Source organism: Eptesicus fuscus, chromosome 18, assembly GCF_027574615.1.
Source record: "Eptesicus fuscus isolate TK198812 chromosome 18, DD_ASM_mEF_20220401, whole genome shotgun sequence".
Taxonomy (NCBI): Eukaryota; Metazoa; Chordata; class Mammalia; order Chiroptera; family Vespertilionidae; genus Eptesicus; species Eptesicus fuscus.
Window position 1 is genome coordinate 6,565,172 of NC_072490.1, and position 22,806 is coordinate 6,587,977.

A 22,806-nucleotide genomic window follows, 5' to 3' on the forward strand; every position below is an offset into this window, starting at 1 on the left:
TTCGGTTCATTATCCACTCTACCTTTAGTCTCATCCTACTTTCTGACCACAACCTTATTTTTTCAATTGTTGACACTATTACAGATGATCCCCATTTTCCCCCTCTTTGTCCACCTCCACCCAGCCCCAGCCCTGGCCTTCACCTGGCTGTTGTCTGTGTCCATGGACTATGCATATACGTTCTTTGGCAAATCTTTTAAACTGATAAACAAAATAGAACCAGAGGCATGGACACATGGAACAGACTGACAGATTTCAGAGGAGAGATGGGTGGGGAAGACTGGATAAAAAAAGGTGAAGAGACTGACTACAGCCTTCTATTGATTGACATTTTCAATGTTTTCCCCCTCTATGAACTCCATCGGGAACTCAGGGCTACTTTTTCTTTGTCCATGGCCGAAGACTTCTTTTCATATTCAGATCAGACCTTATGGCCCACCATTTGTCCCTTGTCCTTATCCTAAATACCAAGCCTGTATCAATCTACAGGAGTCTAATTCCAGTTTCTCTGAATCTGGACTGCTGAGGGGTGAGGGAGAACATTATGCAGCTTGGAAAGCATATGATTTCCCTAGGCAGCAGTTTCTTCTTGTCAGATATTTCAAATACTGTTCATCATTTCTGAGTATTCCCTATTCCTCTTTGTAGTAAGACAATGACCATGTTTCCTGCTTCATGAAGAAAACAGAACTCCCTTAACTTTATGCCCCCAAACCTCCTACTTACCTGATCCCACACCGTCCTTTCCTCCTTCTCTCTTATCACAACCTGAAAGGTACCTGGCAAGGTGCAGATAGTGACTGCTACCTTCCTGGGCTTTGTTCAGCTAATTGGGAATCCTTATTTCTGAGTCCATTTCATGCAGTGGGGAAGGAATGCTCCTTGTGAAGCAGCCATATTGGACCTATGTATTGTAGAATCAGTCTGGGCTTGGGATTCACCTCATGGATTGATAGCTGGGGAGGAGCCAATCCAAGCTCAGCCTTGGCTTTGAAACAGTCCACCCACCTGAGTATTTGCAGGTGTATTCTCTCCAGCCACGTAGCTGTTACTAATAAACCAGCCTCTCTATCTGGTGGACATTCAGCCCTCTTAAAATGAGCCAACAGGGCTATTTGCTTCCCTTTGGCCTCTTAATGTCAGGCAAGAGAGGGTCTTTCTCTATTGCTCCTCTGAAGAGCCTATATCATCCAGAGCCTGCAGGACTCTCTGGAGGAAGATTAAGCAACCCTCATACTAAACTCTGTGATGGGCAGAGGAGGTTAGCTACAGGGCCAGTGTTTTCTTCTCTGCAGTGGGGTCCCTCTCTGGTTCCAGCTCCCTGGAGCCAGACACAGGCCCGCAGATATTCCTCCCACAGCAGCTCCCAGCACTCACAGTGCCTGATCAGTCACAGGGGTTTCAGCTCAGAGCCTTCAGAGAGGATTTGTCTAATCCTGCATTTCCCCCAATGCCTTTTGGAGAATTTTAGTGCACTGCAAATAGGTGGTCTGTGGGATAAACAATGCTGGCCAAATTTCCCCCTTGAAATGCATTTGTCAGAAAGGCTGGAAGACACTAACATGTTTAACTGTCCTTTTTATTCTATAATGGAGTGCTTTTAAGAAGTGACAGTTTTTCTGGACATGGCAGGCAGCTCAGGAGAAGGCCTAGCTCACTGCATACACAGCTACACTTACCAATTGAGAGTGTGCTGGCAGCTGATGCTCTCCATTTTGCAGCATATTTGTAAATTTTTGTTTGAAATCAAATAAATTCTTTAACTTTTCTAGTTGGTTCTGAGTGTGTATAAATATATTTTTATTGATTTCAAAGAGAGGAAGGGAGAGGGAAAGAGAGATAGAAATATCAGTGATGAGAGAGAATCATTGATTGGCTGCCTTCTTCAGGCCCCACACTGGGGACTAAGCCCACAACCTGGGCATGTGCCCTGACTGGGAATCAAACTGGTGACCTCTTGGTTCACGGGACAACACTCAGCCAACTGGTCCACATTGGCTGGACTAGAAGGTATTTTCTTACACATGAGAGAAATAAGAACTATTAGGGTCTGTGCTTACTTTAGGTTATAAAGATATTAATTGGGCTAAACAAGCTTGTCTCTGAGTCTTTTGATTCCACACCCAATGTTCTCCCATTTCTGGGATGGGTCTGGCTGGCTGGAGCAGCTCTGGAACCTACTGACTGGGGGCATCCTTGGAGGACTCTGAGAAGTGAGTGAGGCAGGGACTGAACTGAATACATTCAGATTTGGTGAGGTTTCAAGAGACCTCAGAGAAGAGCCTCTTTGTCTTATATAGCTCACTGAGACTTAGAATCCAAGAGAAGACTTTCTCCACTATTGTAGCGTTTGGCTCAGACATGATGTGGGCAAACAGGTAATTATTGTGTTTCCAGAGCCTGATTAGTAGGTGCAAGTGTCGGCTCCCCCATCCATTGTAGGATGACATCTTCTCATGCTCTCATCAACTTATATACAACCAAAGCTATCATTTGCATGCAGGTGATCCTAAATCTGGGCCTTTCTTCTGAGCTCCAGACCCACTAGTCCAATGCCTTTGTGCATGTCCTATTGAATGCTTCATGAATACCTCAAAATCATTGTTTCCCATGATCACTCTATCTTCTCCCATCCCAACTTCTCCTCCTCCTATGTTACTTATTTCAATAAATTGAATAACCATTTTTTCTAAGGTGGAAACTTAGGGGTCCACCTTTATGCCTCTTTCTATGTCATTTCCTCCCTAATGCCAGACATTGCCTTAGACTCCATGGGTATAGCAGCAAAGAGGCTATAGACTCATAACCTTTGGGTTATGTAACTCTGAGTCTCAGTAAACTTTTCTGGCCATCTTTCCAGGCAGATACTTTCCAGAGGAGAAAGAGATTTAAGTTATGATGATGACATGAATAGTCTGGAATCACATTTGAAACACACATTTAAATTTGTATCTCCTGTCTAGGCCTTTCAACTACATTCTAAATTCTTATAGTCAACTGTCTGCTCACTGTCCCTCACCAGGATGTCTGGTAGATCTATAGAGCCTATTAATTTCTTTACCCCAACTGTGCTCTTCCCTTAGTCATCTTTATTTCAATCAATCAAGAACTTCCAGTAGTTCAAGCCCCAGTTCTTGAAACTGTGGAGCTAGACATTACTTCTCTCTCTCAGATCTCACATTTTTGCCCCTCAGGAAATTCTAATGATCCTGCCTCTGAAATCTAGCTGTCTACTTCTCATCACAGCCATTGCTACCATAGTCCGACTCACCATCATATCTTGCCTGAGCTGCTAGTATATGTTCTGAATGTATCTCATGGCTAGCATTCTCTCAAATCCTTGCAGTCTATGCATTTTGAAGCAGTAAGAATGATCTTTTAAAAACAAGGCCTGGGGTGGGACAGGGACTGGGAGGAGGGGGGCAAGGGGGAAGAATTGGGGGACATCTGTAATACTGTCAACGGTACAAAATGCCTTGAAGTATGTTCCCATAAAGTTCATCTATGAGCTCATCTCATATCGTTCTCTCTCTTGCTCACTGGAACCTGGTCCCCACAGGTCCCTGTTTCGTGGACACACCAAGTATACTCTTGCCTCAAGCTTTTTGGACTTGCTATTATCTCTGCCTGGTATTCTCTTCCCATTAATAACCACATGGCTCACTCAAATATCAGCTTGTTAGAGAAGCCTCCCTGACCATCCCTTCCCAAACAACAGCTCCTGGCCACTCCCTTTACCTTTTTTTCACTTTTTTCTCATAACTCTTTTAACCAACTAACATTAGCATTTTATTAGTTTACTATCGATCTCCTTCAACTATAATTTTTGCTCCCTAAGATTATGGATTTTTATCTCTGGTTAACTGTTCGACTCCTAACACGAGAACAGTGCTTGGCACATACTAGGTGACCCACAAATACTTGTGGAATAAATGAACGAATAAACTCAAGGGATCCTGAATGTGTGTGTATCGGATATTTATGGAACATTGCTAGAGCTTTTCATCTGCTACCAGGATAGAGTTTGGAGGAAACAGAATAGAGATACTACAAGTACCTGAACTATGAGACCAGGGTGGGTAGAAACTCACCATATCCCATGTTACTAAAGAAAAAAGTGTTGCCGAAACCGGTTTTGGCTCAGTGGATAGAGCGTCAGCCTTCGGACTGAGAGGTCCCGGGTTCGATTCCGGTCAAAGGGCACGTACCTTGGTTGTGGGCACATCCCCAGTAGGGGGTGTGCAGGAGGCAGCTGATTGATGTTTCTCTCTCATCGATGTTTCTAACTCTCTATCCCTCTCCCTTCCTCTCTGTAAAAAAATCAATAAAATATATATTTTTTTTATAAAAGAAAAAAGTGTTTTCTGTTTAATAACAACTTAAGTCTTAGAGTCCCCCAAATCCACCCTGATTTGGTAAAATGTTCTCCAAGGTGAAAGGAGAGTGTGGTTAGGCTCTCTAGTTCACGGAATGAGTTAGCTTAAGTTAGCTTTAGCACTAGGATTACTAATAATGAAATCAAATGTCCCTGTTTTGGAGGATGTGACCAGACAAGACTTAGAAAAGTCCCTGAGCCCTAACCGGTTTGGCTCAGTGGATAAAGTGTCAGCCTGCGAACTGAAGGGTCCCAGGTTTGATTCTGGTCAAGGGCATATTCCTGGTTGCAGGCTCAATCCCCAGTAGGGGCCGTGCTATGATTCTCTCTCATCATTGATGTTGCTATCTCTCTCTCCCTCTCCCTTCCTCCCTGAATCAATAAAAATATATTTTTTAAAAACAAAAGTCCCTGAGATGTCAGCATTTTAGATAGGGATAATAACATGTCTTGCTGAGCTGTCCATAGTCCTGAAATCTTAATTGTTAGGCTTCTGATTGGAGCATTAGGGCACTGGACATGTAAGCAAGCTGCCCAGAGAGAGGATTTGAAGTAGCTATGCCACTGGGAAAGTGTAATGAGCTGTTTGTGGTGATAAAAGTGAGACCACATTATCCATAATCCTGCCCAGCCGTCAGATATTGAGCCTTCGCTATCTGTAGCACCAGAAAAAATATCACTGAGCCATCTTTAAAGTTGAATAGTCCTGACTTGCCTCTGGTGCTAAAGGGAGGAAGCTAGGGGAATCCTGGATGAACATAATTTACCTCTGAATGCAGAGATAATAGCCAGCTAGTCTGTTGTCCAGAGATGGGATATAACCAAGGTGTTTACAGTGTGGAGGAAAGTACACGCTCTGCCTGTGGTTCTGAAAGAGCCAGACAGTGTGTGGGATGGCTATGAGCTGTCCGAGGTGCTGAACAAGAGCTGCTGGGGATGGATGAGAGCTGAGTGGGAATGGTTTTCTGTGAGGCTTGGTGAGGAGCTGATCCGTTTGTAGTGTTGAGTGAGTGTGCAGGCTGAAGTGCTGAGAATAACAGTTGCTGTAGGGGTTAAAGTTGAAGAAATAAGTAATTCAAGGAAGAAAGCAATTTGACAGTTTGGGAAAGAGCCTAAAAGGCATTTAATCTAAACATCTCTGCCCACCAGAATGGAGATCCAAAGTCGAAGAGGAGGAAGGCATTTCTTTCTCAAGGGTCTCTGCCTCCCTCCCCTCTCTCTCTGAACCCATTGAAAATGAGACCATAAGGAGGGAACATATTTTTGTCCCTAAGGAAGAAAGCAAGTTCCTCACCACATGATCTGGGAATGTTATGGACCCAGAAACTCAGGATGGTTGATTGAGTCAGATCTAGAGACTTTGAGTTATACTTATTCAGAAGACCCTGAGAGGTCATGTGACTTTATCAAAATAGTACTGGGCTTGGTGACAGGGAGCTTGAATTCTGACTTTAACTAGGTTTTTTAATTCAATTCTCTGAGCCTCACATCTTTGATTTGTAAACTGAAGATGATAACATCAGCCCTGCTAATTTGACACTGTTGTTGGGAGAATCAAATAATGTACGTGAAAGCATTTTGTAAGCTAAGTGCTGTACAAATGCACAATATAGACTTGAATATTTCCCATTATGCATGCGATTTAATAGCCAGTAGCCACTTAGCCTATTTCAATTCCACATCACTAATTCTCAGCATATAAACTAAACATGTGAGATCATTTACAATTAAACACAATATAAAAAACTCATAATGTTTCCACTTTCTCCATCCCCAATTTTTAGTGTGATGCTTTTGAATATGGTGCAGCTGCTCGAAATAAAAGTGTTTATTTAATGAGGTAATACAAATTATAATAGATTCAAGAATTTGAATGGGATCCATGCTGTGGATAAGAGTTATTTAAAACATATGGAATCTACTTCCTTTCTCCTATTCTCAATACTTTCCCCCAACAGAATTCCTATCCTATTCAATAGGGCCCCATCAAAATATATCACTCACAGACCTCCAGAATTTGTGGGGGAGAAGGCCTGACAAGCACTGTGAGTTATAAATTTTAAAACTGTGCCTTAACATGCCCAGGTATATTTAAGAAAGCCAAAGATTTTGTAAGGATAAAGTGCAAGCTTGATTCAACAAGAATATTGAAATCGCCATATAGACAATTCTTTGCCATTTGTAAAGTCCTGATGGACAGTAGAATTTAGGTGATTTCATCATTGATTCAGGTTTTTTAGGAATGCTAGGGTCGCCTAGCATCAGATTTAACTAGATGACATAATATCACGAAGAACACACATGGCAAATGAATCTTTTAATACATGTTATTACCCCGCAACACATTCTAATATATCTTCCCCAGCCCCTTTCACCAAAGCTTTTATAAAGTTGTAAATGACCTCCAGGGTGCCAAATACAGACAGACTTTAAAATCTTAACTTACTTGACTTAACAGCAGGATTTGACACAGTTGACCACTATATTTTTATTAGCATCCTCTCTCTTTGTTCCATCGGAAACTTCATTGAAGGCTTTTTTTTGTGGGGGCGGGGGGTGGTCTGGCCATTAAATATTGGAGTTTCTTGGAGTTCTGTGCTAACCTTCTTCTATATCCCCTCTCATGGAAATCTAATCTTCTCCCATGGTTTCAACTTCCACTCAAACTTCTCTTCTGTGCCAGACCTGCCCACCTCCCTGTTCTTTTGGATATCTCCTCCATCTAATTTAGCTCCCTCCCCCACCCCCGTCCGCTGTTTTGTTAAGTTGCACCATCAAGCACCTAGGTCAGTGGTCGGCAAACTCATTAGTCAATAGAGCCAAATATCAACAGTACAAAGATTGAAATTTCTTTTGAGAGCCAAATTTTTTAAACTTAAACTATATAGGTAGGTACATTGTTATTAACTTAATTAGGGTACTCCTAAGCTGGCCTTTGCTAAAAACTCAAGGGGCCAAAGAGTCGCATGTGGCTCGCAAGCCACAGTTTGCCGACCACTGACCTAGGTGATCACATCATAAACCCATAGACTCTCTCCCTCAATCTCTACGTGTGCTCCAACTACCACACCACAGCTATCTCTTATCTGGGTGGCCTCTATGCTTGCTTATTGACTGGTCTCTCTGCATCCTCTGTTTTACCTACATACATAGCAACCAATATCTCACTCCTCATATTAAACCTTTCAAAGGCTTCCCAAACTCTTCAGACAATGAGCTAGGAAGACTTAGCTCTTCCTCATTCCATCAAATGCCCCAAAATGCTTTTATTCTCAGTAATTGCTGAAGGCCTACTGTGCATTTACAGGATCGGGCATTGTAGAAGATGGTGTGATAGAGAGAACAGGGTATAGAGCTAGACATCAGAAGACTGGGGTCCCAGCCACAGGTGTGTGATAAGCCACCTTCAGTCTTTGGGTATCTTCTCTCTCTAGATTTTAGTTTTCTCATCTGCACAATGAGGGGGTTGGTCTGGCCTAGACTGAGGCCCTTCCATCTTGACAAGAAGCCATATTTCTTGATTTGGAGGCCTTTGAGTCTGCTTGGGGAGAAAAGGAACCCTTACTGTGAGGAAAAGAAAAACTAACTTGTGTGATTCTGACTACAGAGGGTTGAGCAACAAAGACAAATGCCTCAGGCACTGAAGAAGGCAAGGGCCAACATGGTTGAGAGAAGCTGGTGAGGGCTCCCTGGAGGAAGCTGGGTGTGGAGTGCATGTGTCATGGTCCGGATGTCACACAGTTGGGCTTGGAGAGGCACAGAGCATTCTGGGCTCTGGGACTCTACAGGATATGCAGTCCCATGGCCAGGCCAAAGGCACCCACCAGGGCACCTTCTCTCTGTGTCTGACCTTGGTTGAATACCTCCTGAAAGCAGGGGCACCTATATGAGGCCTGTTTCCATGAGGCAATTCTATGGTTGTTAATCTTCTTCTTAAACATTAATTATTCTAGAGCCAAATATGTTTCTCATGAACAATAAACCTTCTTTTTCTTTTTTAAGTTTCCAAAGAAAAATATGCAAATTCTGACAGATATAAAGGAGTTTTGGACAAGGTCCTAAGGCAATAGCACTGTGAGTATTATGTAAATGCCAAGCAATATAATGCCACCCATCAGTTTATTCCAGGGAAGCAGAAGGGACTCAGACAGTACGGGGTTGCTGCGCAGATCCTGACGTTGAAAGAATCTGTCTTTTGTCCACAAATCACATTCTGATTCAGTCCTCAAATTCTGCCTCCAAATGGCAAATTTTTGACAAAAAATAGTATCTCCTTTTAGGCCACTGCTTACATTTCACTCCCTCAGAGAAGCCTTTCTTGATCTTGACTTTCTAAATTAGGTGCCTTCAAGATGATCCTCCAAAGAATCCTGTTCTTTCCTGACATGTATCACAGCTGACAATTACATGTATTTGTCTGTTTGTATAATATCTGTTTGCCCCACTAGACTATAAGTCCTGTGAGGGCAGAAACAAATGTATTCTGTCCCCAGGTCTGTGCCCCCTGACCCCGAACCTGGCACAGTGTCTAACGTGGAACATTGTCATTAGGTCAAATGGAGTCTTGGTGAAATAATCCCATTTTAGAAACAATATAGCATATGCTTAGCATTTCAGATCTTTCAAAATGCATTGAGAGAGTGAGTCTAGCATGTGAGTCCTCTAAATCTTCTCAAAGCAATCTTACACTTATCACTTCTCTCCTCCAATACACTGGTTAAAACCAATGTGTAGACAGGCCGCATGGTGTCATGGCTAAGTTCTTGGATTCTGGAGTCAGACCACCTGGATTTCCACCCCCATTCTACAAATTATTAGCTGTGGGACATTGGAAAGTTCGCTTAACGTCTCTGATTTTAGTTTTCTCATCTATAAAACAGTCATAATAATAGGACTCTGAGGTAGCCATGAGCATGAAATGGGTGCTTAGAATAATGCTCATGCATAGTGCTTAGGACAACGACTAGAGCATAAGAAGTCTTATATTAACTTTGCTATTAATGTCATTCCCTAAGGGAACATAACAATTAAGTGTTCGGCCCAGAAGTGCTCTACAATCTGTCTGATGTCACATTAAACCATACCATCTTCCCTGAAGGACAGCCACCTCCAGCCGGCAGGTAAAGAATCTGAGACCCCGGTGGATAATGGGTCTTGCCCAAGGACTCCAGCTGGAAGAGGCAGCGAGCTGGGACTTGGTGCTTTCTCTACACCAGCACCAATGCCATGTTTCCTCAGGATCCCCTTCCTCCTGCTCTCATACTGATTTCCCATGAAGCTAAGGTTGGAATAGACTAGAGTAGGAGATCCAGAGTAGTGTTGGGACCAGCACCAAACCAGGGGGCTAACCAGGACATTCTGAGCTGTCCCTACAATGAACCCATTTCTACAGATAAGGAACTAACCCTTGAGGCTGGCTTAGCCCAGGTCGTAGTCTATTGGAGACCTAAGTTGTTATTCTTATCTTTTTTGCCCAGAAGGTGAAAAATAAAAATATTAGCACTGATTAATTTCACAGTGGTGTTATTGGTGATGTCTTTAAAATAGAGGGATAATATATATGCAGAAAAATGTATAAAGTGCACTAATATTTAAGTTTATACTTTGATTTTTTTAACATATGCAAACACCTGTGTAACTACCACCAAGAACAAGATATTAAACATTTCCTGCACCTCAGAAGAATGCCCCCATGTCCCTTCCCAGTGGCTAACTTGCCTCCTCCGTGGAGGTAACCATTAGTCTGATTTCTGTCATCAGAGTCAGCACTTTCTCGGTGTCCCTAGTTCTTTGCCTATGTCACTGTGTCCGGTGCACAGTAACCTCCCCTCTCCACTCCATTTATCTAACCCACCCATTGTCCAAGGCCTTCCTCAACTCTCCTCTCCCTAAAGCATCCCTGACTTGGCCTGCTGATCAACTCTGTGAGCACCTCAAAACCATCATCATCATTATCGTCATCATCACAATACTATGATTTACTCCACCTCTTTTGCCCTCGGACTGTGTTTAATGCAAGGTCAAGTTCACACCTGGTGATGTATTTGTTTTGGGCCCCTCCCTACAGAGTGTGAACAAAAAACATCTTCAACAGGGACCCCCTTCTGTCATCTTGGAGCCAGACAGTGCCATGTGGTACTGGGGGAACGCTTCCGATTATGGGCAAGGGACATTGTGCCGGTAACCAGCTATTCAGGGCTTTGAATAAGTCACTGAAACTAAAACTCCAGGTCTCGGTTTCTTTATCTACACAATTAAATAATAATAGGAGCAGGAGCTAATAGGTTGGGCTAAGCCATTACATGCCCCTGTTTACACCTCACAAGCATCTTGGGAAACAGGTATTATTATGGCCATTTTGCAGTTGAAGAGATAACAGGATGGGGAGAGTTGCTTAATATGCAAACGAATAGCACAGCTGGACACTAACCAAGATCTGGCCCAATCCACAGGCTTGTGCTCCTAGCCACTGTCCTCCATACCTGGCTGTGGCCCCTGTGACCTCTTCCTGCCCTTCTGAACAAGGTCATGAACCATGGATCCAGTGATCTATCGAGACCCAGGGAAAAGCAGGGCAATGACTAGTGAGGTAAGGAGAGTGCCCGTGGGATCCAGTGAGCAAGGTAGACCAAGTGACAGTCTCCCTAAGGACAAAGACTCCAAACTGACACCAGCAGGCAGCAGAGAGAATACATCTGCCTGAAGGGGAGGAGGGTGCTGGTCCCAACATCTTCCCATAGGATCCAGGACATCAAGCCATAATGTTTATTCAGGAAGCACATGTAGCTATTGTGTACAAAGTTTTGACGGGAGCATAAAAATCAAGGGGACGCATCAAGTCACATGCCAGTGGGGAAGAGAGACAAATAGAAGCCCCGCTCTAACAGGAGGCATGCGCCATGCAAATGAACATGGATGTAGAGGTGAGGCAGAAGCAGGGGAAGGGAGAGAGGGCAGTAGGCCTCGTGGGAGAATGCGGGCCAGTCAGGACTTTGGAGGACAGGTAGCATCGGAGCAGGTAGGGAGTATGCAGAAAGGGCAATCCCAGTGGATGAAGGGTGCCTGAGAAAGGACACAGCAATCCCCGAGGGGAAAGGAATGGTGTTTCTTTCATGGGCTCAGAAAGAAGGCAGGCAAGGGATCCAGGCACGTGGTATTGGTGTGTATGTGGGACCCTCGGACCTGTCTGCGTCTGAGAGCAGGGGAGCTGGTGAGAAGCCTGGGGCTGCTGCTCAGGAGTCTTCTGGACTTGACTGGGCTCTGACACAGGGAATGCCCGACTATGCACCGGCCCAGGGTCCTGACCACTGATTTTTTATCCCATTAGAACAGCATTTCCTGGGCAATATTTATTTGTGAAAGACCCTTTAGCTGCCATTTACCATTACAGACCATTCTCAGCTTCCTGTTCCATTCCCTTCCGACGATGATTTTCTCAAAGCCACCATTGCAGATCTGCGCTCTTTCATGTGCCTATGAAAAAAGGGCTGATGCCACTTTAAATGTTTATCATTTTCATTTTCATTCCTACCGCTATTACTTGACTGCTAAGTGAATGGACAGGGAACCTGTAAATGCCTTCTGAAGACCACTCCACAATCTTCCTCGCATTTCGAGCCAACGTTATACCATTTCAAAACAAATTTTTCCATCAGACTAAAAGCAACTCCTTTTCCCCCATGTCATTTCCACTTTCCTCCCACACCATGGGGTAGAAAGCCCAACCTTTTGGCTTCTGTTGCTCAAAACGCATACATGTGGCTAATCCTCCCTGCTTCCTTTTGCACATCCCATAAAGCTGACTCAAAGGGCATTTTTAAATTATACAGGAATTTCTCTCTTTTTTTTATGGCATCAATCAAATCAGGTAATCTTTAAAACAGGAAATAATGATCAAGAATCAAGCCTACACTAAGTGCACTTGAGGTTGGGGCTGGGGGGAGGGGGCGGGGGAGGAGGGAGACCAAACAGAGCCAGAACCACAGACATTCCCGAGTCGCTCTAAACGCACATGAACGCCGCACTGCAGCCTGGAAAACACCCTCGCTTACCCGGGTTTGTCTTTTCTCACCACAATCTTAAAACAGGGGCTCCTCAAGCCTGGCCAGTGTGGCTCAGTGGATGAGTGCCGACCTATGAACCAGGAGGTCACAGTTTAATTCCCAGTCAGGGCACATGTCCAGGTTGTGGGCTCGATCCCCAGTGTGGGGTGTGCAGGAGGCAGCCAATCCATGATTCTCTCATCACTGATGTTTCTATCTCTCTCCCTCTCCCTTCCTCTCTAAAATCAATAAAAATATTTTAAAACAAACAAACAAACAAACAAACAGGGTTCCTCAACCCAGTTGCTATCAGAATTTCCTGGAGGGCACTGAAAAAATACAGATTCCTGCCCTAGCCAGTTTGGTTCAGTGGCTAGAGCGTCAGCCTGCAGACTGAGGGTCCCAGGTTTGATTCTGGCCAAGGGCCCATGCCTGGGTTGTTGGCTCAATCCCTATTAGGGGCATGCAGGAGGCAGCCAATCAATGATATTCTCTCATCATTGATGATTCTATCTCTTTCTCCCTCTCCCTTCCTCTCTGAAATCAATAAAAATATATATGTTTTAAAATGCAGATTCCTAGCTGCCACCCCTAGACATGCCGATCCAGTAGGCCTGCTGTGAAATCCAGGACTCTGTACCTCTAAAAAGTCTTCCTGTTTATTCTGATGTGTGAGCAGGAGCAGAAACGACCGCCTTCACCCTCACCACCCTTCTCTTACAAGAGGACTTGTTGCCTTGATTTGGAAGCAAAACTCATCTCTGAAGGCATGTATCACCTCCGACCCAAAGACCATGGATTCTTTGCTTTCTAGTTTTAACATTTTCATTCGTACCCCTAGGATGTTTGACCTCTGCTACCACACCTTTGGCAAAATTTCTGAAATCACACCTGTTAATAAAAACATCTCTTCATATCGCTGCGACTCTTTGAAGAGAGCAACCTTGACATTGATGAGATATATAGAAAGTGAGAGTATTTGGATTTAGCTATCACTTTCCCCCCTTACCCTTCAGACAAAGGGAAGCAGTGGAGCCTCCTATAAGGATAGATGAAGAGTAATTATTTTTTCTCAGAACGATGGGTGTTTGGGGAAGACCAGTGTACTCAAACAGTCTACAAAAGATGCTTCCTTTTTGGCTCATAGATACAACCAGTAATTCTTCCCATAGAACCCCAAGCATAGGTCTTTCCACCATTAGCCATAGACTGGCCCCCGAGTCCCACAGCCAAACCTTTGCCGCTCAGTCTTGCTTGTCTTCTAGGTGAGAGATGCTCTCTTCTGTCCCCGCTCGCCTCCACGGGACACCATGAGCGCCTGGCACCTACGGTCAGCTTAATACTCAAGCACGGCCCGGGGAAGCAGCTCCATCTGACGTCTGTGCTGCGGAGAGCTCGTGAGTGGCCGTGGCCGGGGAAGCCAGTCTGAGACCCCAGTTGTGCAAAGACATATACTCGCTTGTGCTCCCCAGCGAAGGCGGTGCGGCCTGTCTGACGGGAGCCTGGCCACTGTTCACAGAACTGCCAGGGTTCTCGCTTAGTTGGGTGCCATTCCCATTTCCCGGCACGAGTCCCACCCTGGCCGCCGGAGCTCCAGAAAGTGCATTCCTGGGATGGAAACAGGGCGGGGGCTGTGGGGAGCAGCTTATGTGTGATTAGATGGTAAAGTAACAAATGTGATTTTAAATGATCTCCTGGGAAATGCTGAAACCCGAGGAAGCAAAGAAGCTGCACTTAGATAACAACGCCTCCCGCATCGCCAAGCCTCCCCGAGCCTGGGCAAGGCGGCCTGGGCCGGCCCGACAGGCAGCTTCCTACCCCCACCCATCCACGGGGCGCCTTCCTTGTAGCGAGGCCCTCGTTCCAGAACAAACACGCGTGTTCATTAAAATGTTTTTGTTCCCCTTCGCCACCAAAGGGTAAAACTTTTATTTCATGCCTTTTGGATACATTTAATTGAAAAACATATCGGAGTAATTTTCATGTTCTTTAGGCGTACTCGGTAACAGCCAGGTCTTAGGAAATGATAGTTTGAAGTGAAATTACATAAATGTTCTAAAACCTCAGCTTCGGTTAAGGGCAGGAGAAAATACCCTGTCCTCATGGCCACGGGACCCAGAGGGAGGGGGCACGGTGCAGTGGGGTCACAGCCCAGCTTGCTGCTTCGGTGGCCGCTAGGCTCACTCTGGGCTGGCAGGGGAGTGTATAGTGCAGAGAGCTGGCTGGATGCCTTATTGCATTATGACTCATTTATTGAAAACCTCCCAAATCCAACAAAAAAAAACACAGCTTCTTCAGGTTAGGATTCGGTTCTTAGGATGCGTTGGCCTGTCCCTGCAGAGACCACAACTTCTGAAGGGCGGGTCAAGGGGGCCTGGCACCCCTGCTCCAAGGTATCGCTCAGTATCAAGAGTCCAGGCTGGAGGGTTTGAGCACCAGGAAGCTCCATGGGGGCGGGAGAGGGGGGAGGGGGAGGAGTGAGGGCGGTGCTTCTTCCAATACACTCTACACACAAGGGTGAGAATGTTCTTTATAACAGACACCTGATCAGAAAACCCTCTGCTGAAAACCCCTAACGGGATGCCCATTGCCGTTACAATGGAGGTCCGAATCCCAGCAGCAGCTGATGAGCTAGCTCTCTCAACTCGGTGGTGACAACCCTCACCCACCCCCATTTCCAAGACCCAGTGATACTGGGCTACTTTCAGATGCTTGAACATACCCCTCTGTCTTCCAGCTCGGAGGCCTTGAAGATGGCATTCTTTCTTGTTTTCTTATATTTAATTTCCTCCTCTTCACTTACTCATTTCTAGTCATCCTTCAGTTTTCAGACTAAACATCCCTCCCTTGAGAATATATTCCCTGACCCTCCAAACCATGCTAATAAGAACCTAGTACGTCTGTCTGCTGAGCGCTGAGGTTACAGAAAGAGAAGATGAAGCCCTGTTCTCATGGAGCTTACATTCCAGAAGGGGAGGTAGAACATCATTAAAAATGAACGAATGCATATGTGCTGAGATTTATAATAAGAAATGCATATTTGCTCCTTGTCCTTGTTCCTGGCACAGAGCTCCTAAAACCCTCTTGTTATGTTAGTGAGGTGACTTTTGGACCACACCTAAGGACGGGGGCTGGTTGCCAGAACCAACCATGTGATTAGAGGGTGGAACTTTTGGTTACCCTCTGGGACAGTGGGGACGCGAGGGGGGCCTGGAGTTGATTCAGTCTCCAATGACCAATGGTTGAATCAACCATGACTATGTAATAAAGCCTCCACAAAGCCCCAGAGGACCAGACTTGGGGACCTTCTAGGTTGGTGAACGTGTGGAGAGTTGGGGAGAGTGGTGTGTGCTCAGAGAGAGCAAGGGAGCTCTGTGCCCTTTCCCCATACCTTGCCCTCCACTTCTCTTCCATCTGGCTGTTGCTGAGTTATATCCTTTTCTAATAAACTGATAATCTAGAGCAGTGGTCGGCAAACTCATCAGTCAACAGAGTCAAATATCAACAGTACAATGATAGAAATTTGAGCCAAATTTTTTAAACTTAAACTTCTTCTAACGCCACTTCTTCAAAATAGACTCGCCCAGGCCGTGGTATTTTGTGGAAGAGCCACACTCAAGGGGCCAAAGAGCTGCATGTGGGATCCGAGCCACAGTTTGCTGACCACTGATCTAGAGAATCAATGGGTTCCCTGAGTTCTGTGAGCCACGGTAGGAAATGAATCAAACCTCTCATTTACAGCCAGTTGGGCTTGGGACTGGCATCTGAAGCGGAGGGCTGAGCCCTTAGCTTGTGGAATCTGACACTATCTCCAGGTGGATAGTGTCACAATTGAGTTGAATTGTAGGGACAATCAGCTAGAATTGCTTGTTGGATGTGAGGGAACACCCTTCCCCCAACCTCCACACCTGCTGGAATTGGGTGCACAGGGCACTTTCAGTATAGTAAGGGGACAATTGTTTTCCACAAAGCATCATATTTTACAAAGATTTCTTTGGCTCCAGACAACCAGAGAATTTTATGACACCAATTTTATGAGACCAATTTTCACCCCCTTTGACTCAACTTCTTCTTTTCATGCTTCACCCCAGAAACTTCCTGTCACGAGTAAAAACACCCATTAAAGTCCTCTTCCCCAATAAATTACAACCTTCCTTCTGTGTTTTAGAGATGTAAGTCTTGTGTTCATCTCCCTAAGTTGTATTCCTGCTCCTTGAGAAAAGTGGGATGTACTAGACAACACAGTAGGTCAACAAAGAGCCCTTTTCCAAGGCTGGCGTCCCTCCAGAGAGGGTCCATGAGCTTAGTCCTGCGTCTCCAGCCCCTGGCACCAGGCCAGTCTAGATAGAAAGGTACGGAGCTGAGACTCATTGAAGGAATAAAGCAATTGTTCCTTTTAATCCACCAGTGGTTTGTCATGCATGGATTCATCTTTCTTTTGAACACAGATTTTGTTTCCAGCTTGCTAGAGGAGCAAGCCCCTAGAAGTATAAGGGCTTTATGGCTTAACTTTACCTTCGAATCATGATACCTGACGAGTATCTGGTGATAACAGGTTCCTGATTTTCTATGTGGGGAAACAGAAAGGCTTAGCGAGGTTGAGCGGCTTCACCAATGACACCCAGCTATGACATATGAGGACAAGGATGGGAACTCAAGATCTACTCCAAGGCTCCTGACACCACAAACTCCCCAAATGTGACGGCGCCTTTGGTTACTGCTTCTCGGGTAAGCCGTCTCCTTCCGGGCAATAGCTGTCCCCAGGAACCGTGGCAGATGAGGTGGAAGGGAGAGAATCGTTGCCAGTTCCTAGGTCCCTCCGCCTTTCCTGCTGCTCCGAGCCTGTCATCCATCTCTGTGCCCATGACATGCCCTAGACTCAGTCTGAGAGGGCGATGAGGGGCCCAGAGGTGAGGGTGCTCTGTGGAGTATGGTCTCCCTGTCAGAACTCCAAGCACCAGGGAAGGCCAGGAGCTTGGTTTCCATGGCAACCTGCCTACCTGGTTGGTCCCTGCAGCCGCAACCCCCCTTGGGCGCCTGAAGCGGGGCCTGCGGGTGGCCCGAGCCAGCCCTGTGCCCACGTCAGCCCCCTCCAGGTTCAGGCCAGAGGCAGGCTGCTCATTCTGGGCTAGAGCTCTGCCTGACATGGTTCCCATGGGGACGGCTGTGGGCACACGCTGTCTGTGGTCAGATCCCCAGATCCAACCTGCCCTGCAATTTAGGCAGTGCCTCTCAGGCTCAGAGCCTTTGGAAGAAAGATTGAGTTTCTGGTGTCCTAGTCCCTCACCCCCCCAAACCCCCAAAAAAGGTAGATTTAAGAACTTGGGGCCGTGGGGCTTTCTGTATCATGTATGGGACATGTCCTCTGTGCCAGGGCCTGGGGACACCAAAATGACTGAGGCACAGTCCCTGCCCCGAAGAAGGAGAGAGGAGGACAGACCTCGAGCTGATGAGTACAATGCATCGAGCTCAGCAACAGTGGAACTTGGAACCAGAGACAAGAAGGGCTGATGAACTCCGGGGAAGTGTTCTCCAGGCAGAACAACCTCCTTCCTCACTGCAGTTTTCACAGCTGAGCTGGAGGCCCCCCGGGTCGCAGGAAGACTTGGGGGGTGACTATATGACTCTCACAGGAGCATGGGTCTGTAAACAAGGCTCCTCCATCTGCCAGGAGCCCCATGTACCAGGGGTGAGGCTGGCGGTGAAAGTGGGAGAGAGATGGGGCGCTGAACCTAGGACCTGCATATAATTCCTGTGGCTGATCTTCCTCCAGTGCCACCATCCCCTTCTCTTCCTTTGTAAGTGCCCTCGGGAGGCGGACTCTGTTTCTCCCTCTCCACCTCCTGACAGCTCATGGCTTAGCAGCCAGGACATGCCGGGCATGTGCCAGGACCTCATCTCAGTCCTGCCACAGCCCTGGGGGACAGGTGCTGCCATCCCCATTTCACAGAGCAGGAAATCGAGTCTCCAAGGCATTAAGGCCCGTGCCTGGATCTCAGCGCCATCGTCGGGCAGGACTTGAATTAGACGAGTCTATCTCACAACCAGGATGTTAGGAGATTGAGGGAGGGTCTGGAAAAGGGGACCAGGATTACAGATGGACAGAAGGACAGAGTCCTGTGGGCTCCAGCAGGAAGGAGAGGGAAGTCACACAGAGCCAGGGGGATGTTGGGGCTGGTGAAGCTGATGGCAAGGGGAGCTCCTGAAGCAGCCTGGAGAGGGAGGTGGAGTTGTGGAGAAGGTCAGGGCGGCGGAGCTGGCCCGGTGACTGTTAGAGGGAGTCTCGGAGCGGGTTTAAAGGCAGTGCTGAGTGACATTCCACCAGGGACCAGGAGACCCCATCTGTTGTCTCATGGGTCTCAGGGTCAAAATGGCTGGGTGGGGTTAAGGAGAAGGTGAGAAGATGGTTTGGAACAGTGGTCCTCAAACCTCGTGTGCATGAGAATCACCTGGAGAGCTTGTTCACACAGATTCCTGGGCCCCACCCTGGATTGTGACTCCAGAGGTCAGGGGAGGGGTGAGCTCCTCCATTCCTGACAAGCCCGGGGGATGTGGCAGGAGCAGGGGCTCACAGCCATTCCAGCTTTCTGAGGCTTTGGGACCAGCTTCCCCAGCAGACCCCTCTCCCAGTGATGGGCGCTGCTGACTCCTGCGGGGAGAAGGGGTCCCTCTCACTCCAGGAGCCACGACTGAGAATGGCTACCACTCTCAGTCAGCTTTTTTGTGCCAACTTTACAGATAATAAACCTGGAGATCAGGGAGGGGATCCCAGAGGTTACAGCTAATTAGCGCTGAAGCCAAGACTAAATCCAGGAGCTCAGCTGAGACCCAAGAGGAGGGGGCTGTCCAGGACCTGTAGTGCCCACTGCATGGCGGGAAGGTGTAACAGGATGTTTGGGAGGCCTGGCGCTCTGCAGGCAGGGGGTTCATGGAACCACCTCCCACCCAGAGCTCCTTAGACAGGAAGGTCACTGGGATGAGAGAGGCCCTCTGCCTAGGGGACAATGAGTCACCTGGGAGGAAATGGGTTCATACCATGACTTTTCCCCTTGGGGTTCAAACGCACCAGGCCCACGTACAGTGAACATCACTGGGATTCTTGAACTTTGCATGAGCAGGCGGCACCAGGAAAAAAAGACACCCTCGCAGAGAACAGAGCGGAGCTTAGAGCCACGTGGATTTGAATACTAGAGGAGATGGGAGTTTATCCTCCACCTCAAGCTCCAGGTTACAATAGGACCGGGTGGGGGCAATGCTGGCAGGAGACACGTGCTTTATCGCTCACATTCTCTTTGAAATAGATTCCCATTAATCTAAATGACAATTGTTTTTAGAGTCATAATTGATACCTGTTTTCATTACTTCAAAGCAAGAGGGGGGAAAAAACAGGTAGAAGAAAAGATGCCTAAATTCAACACCAGCAACGAGATCTGAAGGCCCCGCGCTAGATGAGGTGCAAAGGAAAACGTAGCGCCCGCCATGGATTCGGTAGGAGTTGGGCGAAGAGATTTTTGTAAGAACAGAAAGCATTTGGGATCTCAAACCTCTTAGCCCGGGGCTGAAGGAAGAACTCCGAGATGGCTGAGAGGCAGGGTGTGCTCTGAGAGCTGCACCAGGCCCAGGAGAATCGCGAGCTCAGAATACAACTCCATCCAAATGGACAAAGGAAGTGCGGAATGGCTGCTAATGGACATTTCCATCCAAGATGAAATGTGAGCCCAAGGAGCATTTCAGTATAATATATATTTAATTGAAATCAACATGTAGTTCCACGTGGAGTGAGAATTGCTCTGGGACTTTTATGTTCTCCCTCCCTCACGCTTATTTTGGGAGAGAACTGTTAGCTCAAGTATTTGCTGAAGGATTGAATGAATGAATGAATGAATGAATGAAGTTACAACTGGAAGAGATTTTTGAAAATATATTTTGAATAATGCAGTTCATTTCCTGTGCTTCCCAAGTTTTCTGCAATGGAAAGCTATTACTTTGATAAGTACAATAAGATTAGAACTCGGTGGAGGACTGGTTAGGAGTGTGTTCTCTTGCGAGAGAGTTTCCTGAGGAGGGCAGTGAGATGCCCGAGCTCGATGACCAGAAATGGTACTTTCCTGACCCGGGAAAGATGCAGGCAGATGCCGGTGGGCAAGGCTGGGGCAGTGGCCGGTGCGGGAGGCTCCCTGTACCAGGAGCTGTGCACAGAGCTGGATTCCAGGGGAGGCACTCAGACCGCCTCTCCCTCAGCCAGCTCACGGTTTGGGATGTGAAGGTTCACGCACTTGGCACATGTAATTCTAGGACAACCTGTCTGCGCCGTGGCCAGTAAAGACGGCAGTGCCGGGACGGAGCTGAGGGACAGCGGTGGATGGGTGGGAGCTGTGTCTACTGAGAGACTGCGGTTGGTGGAAAGGAGAAGTGTGTGTGCTGGCCATGCCCCCTTTCACTGCTCAGAAATGACTGGAACAGGGCAAAGCACCTCAGATCCCCCTGGGTACGCTTCCTGCACGCAGAGCCGAAAGGTCACCTGACGGCTGCACTGGGGAAGTGGGGGAGGGAGGGAGGGTAGGGTAGGCTGGGGCTGTATCTGGGCTCCCCCAGATGGGGAGGGTGGAGAGGTGAGATGGGGGAGACCCAGCAGTGGATGGGCAGGAGGGCAGCCAGATGTCATTGGCAAGCTTATCCTGTCCAGCAGCACCCGTGAACCCCAGGAGTTGCCTGGTGTGGTCCTAACACGCACAGTCCAGACCCCTACTCCTGTCTCTTCTTGAGGCAAGACTAGCATTCATTTCGGAATCTGCCCTTCATGAGCACTCTGGAGGACTGCGATCGGATACATGGCATCACCCTTCACTGCTGACGACAGAGCCACTGCGTCAGCTGGACTTGCCCCACAACGGCTTGAAACAGAGGCCCACTAAAGAGTCGCAGCCATGCCCTAGCCCAGTGGTCGGCAAACCGCGGCTCACGAGCCACATGCGGCTCTTTGGCCCCTTGAGTGTGGCTCTTCCACAAAAGACCACGTGTGGGCGCGCACGTACAGTGCGATTGAAACTTCGTGGCCCATGCGCAGAAGTCGGTTTTCGGCCTGGGCGAGTCTGTTTTGAAGAAGTGGCGTTAGAACACTCAAGGGGCCAAAGAGCCGCATGTGGCTCGCCAGCCGCGGTTTGCCGACCACTGCCCTAGCCAGTTTGACTCAGTAGTTGGAGCGTCGGCCCGTGGACTGAAGGGTTCCAGGTTTGACTTGGGTCAAGGGCAAGGACCTCAGTTGCAGGCTCGATCCCTGGCCCCAGTAGGGGGGCATGTGGGAAGCAACCAATCGATGTGTGTCTCTCACATCAATGTTTCTCTCTCACCCCCCCCCCCCCCCGCCTCCCTCCCTTCCACTCTGTCTAAAAATCAATTCGGAAATATCCTCGGGTGAGGATTAACCAAAGAAAAAGAAAAGAGTGGCAGCGGAGAGGCTTGAGGGGGGACTCCTCTGGAGCTGGGTGGGGACCTGCAGACAGAAGCAGGAGTTGCAGGCGGGCCCTGGGGATGGCTCTGGACCACGCTTTCCTCCTCCCCTTCTCTCTCTGCAGTGGGAGTGGGCGCACGGCGGTGCCTGGGGAACGCTGAGCGCACCACTGAGTCAATGCCGCTGGCTTTCAGCAGAGAAGGGGGCAGAGCCTACCTTACCAGTCTCCTGGCCACTGAGCACTTGGTTATTGAAAAGGACCCTTTAAGAGTGGTGTTTTGGATTAAATAAGGCTGCACTCCCATTCCAACTGAGCTCATAATGGAGTCTAATTTTATAAAAAGTCCAATTAATGGCTTTGTAAACATACAAGAAAGGATCCCTGCTTTTTTTCTTGACCAAAAGGCCCAGAAGTTCGTCCTGTAAAAATGTCAAATCTTGCTTTAAAGAATGGCAGGATTTCTCCGAGCAGAACAACAGGAAATGACTCACAGAGGGTACCCCGAGGCCACTCAGCTGTACAAAGGGCCCCCCTGCGCAGTAATGGGAGGCTGCTGGCCCGCAGCGGGAGCAGAGTGCCCCGCCCCCGGAGGGAGCGGCCGCTCCTGGCTGGTCCTCTGTGGGCCGGGCACTGCTGGCACGCTGCCTCAGAGGCAGAGCACACGCTGAGCCGGAGCACGGCAGTTAGGAATTGGTGCCTCACAGAAAACTCACCTAGGAATCCTGCTAAATTAACCCCATCAAACCGGCAGTCTGGGACTCTCCCGGTACTGGATGCTCGGGATCTCACCTTGATCCCTTCGGATGAGCAGGTGGAGGCTGGCAGGTGCCTCTCCTGGATTCCTGTGGACTAACTCGGGTCTGAATCTTCTATCCCAGTGGTCGGCAAACTCATTAGTCAACAGAGCCAAATATCAACAGTACAACGATTGAAATTT